Source organism: Pollicipes pollicipes, unplaced genomic scaffold, assembly GCF_011947565.3.
Source record: "Pollicipes pollicipes isolate AB1234 unplaced genomic scaffold, Ppol_2.1 Scaffold_6138;HRSCAF=7277_pilon_pilon_pilon, whole genome shotgun sequence".
Classification (NCBI taxonomy): Eukaryota; Metazoa; Arthropoda; class Thecostraca; order Pollicipedomorpha; family Pollicipedidae; genus Pollicipes; species Pollicipes pollicipes.
In genome coordinates, this window is record NW_023596818.1 from 18,374,330 (window position 1) to 18,378,789 (window position 4,460).

Genomic DNA, 4,460 nt, shown 5'->3' on the forward strand with positions numbered 1-4,460 from the left:
GCTGGTGCACGTAGCCCCCGATAAATGTGGTGTTGCGCGTGTGCAAGGTGAGGTGAGAATGAGGAAAAGGGGGCAAATGTTACTTCTTTCGATTTTCGACGCTCATTAAATAAGGCGCTACGTTAGAAACGCACGAGACAAAGTGCAAACATTGTCGTTGCTCTTGCTTGAACTGTGCGAGAACAACTCGGGCCCAACAGCTGACGCTGGTGGCGGGCCCTAGTGAATTCAACGACTCAAAATCAAATCAGACTTTCAGACCGCAAGGGAGAAGTGCTCCCCCGTGTGCGACTGAGAATGCTGCCATTTAACTTCAAGAAATCTAGCGCATTCAATTCAAAGTTATCTGCAGGCCGATCATCCAGGACATCGCAGTGGTGATGAGAAACTAACCCTCACGAAGTCAAACTGACTTAAAGGGAAGCGTTCCACATTTATATCAGGTTATGAACTAAAATAGCCATCTTGAAGACCTTTTGGTGCTGTTCACAACCCTGTCTTGCTTAAGATCTAAGCCCCTCTAGTTTCTGAGCTTCACGCTCTGAAAATGGGGAAAGTTATTTCGAGGAGAGTATTTCAAAGTCACTTTGACATTCATGACGTCATATTAACGGCGTTCAAGCCCTGCCATTCCCGAAGCAATGCGGCGGTCAAGACCAAAAATATAGTTGTTGAGGAGTTCACAGCTAGCGTTCGTGAGCGGTATTTCCAAATATAACGGCCGTCAATTGGCTCTCAATCAGTGTTGTGCAAGATGCGGTGACGTAATCAAACCATGACATATTGAAAAGCATATTTGCTAAACAGAGAGTTTTGCTCTTTGAAGCAATCTTTTCCACATAAAAAAGCCTAACAAAAGTAAGCTTGTTTTATCACATCTGATGTTTGCTTCAATATCCCTGAATGCAAAATATTCCCCTTGGATGATATGACACACATCCATCTAACGGGAATCTACGTGAACCTGAGGTCCACAAAAACGGCTTAATAGCAAGCATGTTTGTGGTGGTCCTTTTAACAGCACATACATATTCTACACCCCCGTTACAAGCACTCATCTCTACCGTTATAAATACAGCGCATTTGTGGAACATATTAAAACAGTTTGTTTAAAAAATCTAATCTAATGCAAATGTTGCTCAATTTGGATTGTTCATTATCAGTTATTGAACATAATTGAGCATCATTGAGCATTCCTGATTATGTTGATGCTGTTGGTTATAATTGTTCATGTCATGGCACAGTCGAAGTGAATAATTGGTAAGACGCCAAATTCAGTCAAAAAATTGTGCACGCTGTTCGTGAATCAAGCAGAAATTGCAACTTAAATAAAGCACCAATATTCTACACTGAACGTTGTGCCCTATATCCAAGCGCAATAAAAAATGGAGTAGGCTATGTAACTTGGCCGAATGGCTTAACCCTTAAGCCCCTTAACTGGGTCCGTTAAAGGCGTATGTTTGCTGCTTTACTGCCTGATGGACAGAAAGCATCTATGTTTTTGGTATAGAGTAGTGGATCACAAAGCCACACAAAACACGTTTCTTCTAATAAAAAGTCGCGTTTGTCCTCACCGGCCGATCGAAATCGTAGCTGCCGAACGGACAAACGATGCAGTGAAATCTACGCACATGGGGCCATAAGACACACAAGGGTTAGAGAAGTTAAACGGAAAAGCTCTGGAGCAGGGATGTGACCTAAGCCATTCATAACTAAGCTAACTAAGCATAACTAAGTCCCCGATCCCCCAAAACAACACGCGTGCCACTACCCGTGGCCGCCACAGAAGTGAAGAAGTGCCTTCGGTACATTAAGGCATCTCCTACAGGGTTATCTTTACTTTCCGATCAGAAGGGGCACGTGCCTTCAGTGCCCCTCCTCCCCCCCCCCCCCTTCCAGATTACTGATCGCCCAAGCTAGATTGGTTGGTCACCGACCATGGCGCCTCGAATGGTGAAAGGTTGTTGGCGATCGCTCCCATAAGATGGGAGCGAAGGAGGGATAGGAAGAGGGATAGTTTTTTATTTTTCATGTGGAAAAATAAATTCCCCTGTGTGCAAATTGATTTTGATGGTTTCGGATGTTTTAGTGATCCTTGACCTATGGTCAGGTAGTGATCGGTGGTGTCATAGGCCGTGGGCTTATCTGCGGCCAATTTTGGCGGTTTGGCGGAGCTTCGCGCCCGGTGAAGGCGTTCAGAACAGGCGGGCGCCCTGCAGTTAAACAATTCGACGGGTGCATCGGCTGTGTGCCTTCGGCTCCCCAAACCTCGTGGGAAAGTGTCCTCAGACCTGGACACCCGTCTGGTCATATCACCTCTCGCAACTTGCTCGGCTTTCAACCCATGGTCGCACATTTTCCTTTCTGTCCCAATCTTAGCTCGACTCTGGGTGGAAAATAGTGTCTTTTTTCAACTCGCTTGACCAGTTTCCTAGCGAGACACGCACCATTTTCTGTTACTCAAATCAATTTATCGTCGGAGTGAGTGAAGGAGGACGTGAAGTGGCGACAAAGGAAAAGAAAGATGCGATAAAGATGTCATACCACTCACAAAACACCGCATGTAACACGCTGGCTGATGCACTTAGTTCGATAGCCGCCAGTGATCTTAAATGAGCCTCCCTGAGCTTCACCGGGGTTTCCCAAAGGAGTAATGTTTTCACCTCCGTTTTTTGCCCGGCCGCCGGTCGGTGCGCCAGAGCTCGTCACCGTAGGCCGCTTCCGCCACACCACGCGCCGCCGGTGGCCACGGCGCCGTGCGTCACAACCGGGGCGGAACGTCGCCTCAGGACCGAGATGAAGGTAGCGGTCGAGCACTCCGCGCTCCGTTAGGCCTCACCACCGCGGCCCCTGCACGGGCACTCCTGCGCTCCAGTAGGCCCCACCACGCGGCCCTGCACGGGCACTCCGCGCTCCGGTAGGCCCATCACACGCGGCCCTGCACGAGCACTCCGCGCTCCGGTAGGCCCCACCACACGCGGCCCCGCACGGGCACTCCGCGCTCCGGTAGGCCCATCACATGCGGCCCTGCACGAGCACTCCGCGCTCCAGTAGGCCCCACCACACGCGGCCCTGCACGGGCACTCCGCACTCCGGTAGGCCCATCACACGCGGCCCTGCACGAGCATTCCGCGCTCCGGTGGGTCCCGCCACACGCGGCCCTGCACGGGCACTCCGCGCTCCAGTGGGTCCCGCCACACGCGGCCCTGCACGGGCACTCCGCGCTCCGGTGGGTCCCGCCACACGCGGCCCTGCACGAGCACTCTGCGCTCCGGTAGGCCCCGCCATACGCGGCCCTGCCTTGCCTCGCACCCGGCGGCTGTGGTATTCGCGGGAGTGGCATCAGCAGCGCAGCCGGGCTTGAAGTGACGGGCTCGATCCCATTAATTTACTGGGATTAATGCGAGAGAGGGTGTTGTAAGGGCTGCGTTTTCGTTCGAGCTAAAAGACTGCTCCCACCAGGGGTTGCCATCTGCGAGCAGAGTCGGCGCCGTCAAAAGTCAAAGACCGCTTTAGATAAGATAAGGCTGATAAGGCCCGACAAACGCTAATGCAACTCCGGTGCCGATCCGAGTTCGCCCCTCGCCCCTGCTCCCTCCCCTACCCACCACTCGGACATATCAGCCCGAGCCTCCTGCAGCGAGATGTGAGGAGCTGTAGCTGCACCGCAGGTCGTCGTGCGCCGCTTGATGGCGGATGAAGCGGTCACTGATCCGCCGGAGCCGTCTGCTCCGGATCCCGCCGCCGCCTCCCGGTGTACACGTCACGCGGAGTCGGTGGCCCCTGCCCGTGACCGACCGTTCAGGCCCTATGCCGTTGGCCTCTGCCCCTGGCCGACCGTCCAGGCCTGTGTCTGTGACCTCTCCGCTGGCCGACTGTCCAGGCCTGCGTCGGCGGGCCCTGCCCCTGGCCAGCCTCCAGGCCTGTGTCGTTGGTCTCTACCCTGGCCGATCGTCCAGGCCTGTGTCGTTGGTCTCTGCCCCTGGCCGACCGTCCAGGCCTGTGCCGGTGACCTCTCCGCTGGCCGACTGTCCAGGCCTGTGTCGGCGGCTCCTGCCTCTGGCCAGCCTCTAGACTTGCGTGCACAGGCCGAGTGAGTGATGAGATGCCGGCCGGCTGAAGTTTGCTGACTCCTGCGCTGGTGGAGCCGGTCCAGTGTGCCGGACAGAGCTGGCCCAGTGTGCCGGACGGAGCTGGTCCAGTGTGCCGGAGAGAGCTGGTCCAGTGTGCCGGACAGAGCTGGTCCAGTGTGCCGGACGGAGCTGGTTCAGTGTGCCGGACACAGCCGGTCCAGCGTGCCGGACGGAGCCGGCCCGGGCGGAGCGGGCGTGTTGGGCAGCAGGGTGTACCGTCATCAGATTTAGTGCGTTAGGATCAGAATGAAAGCTTGACTGAGAGTGATGTGTTATGCGATGCTGGAGAAGTCACCAATGTGGTGTAGCAACATCATTCACTTCACA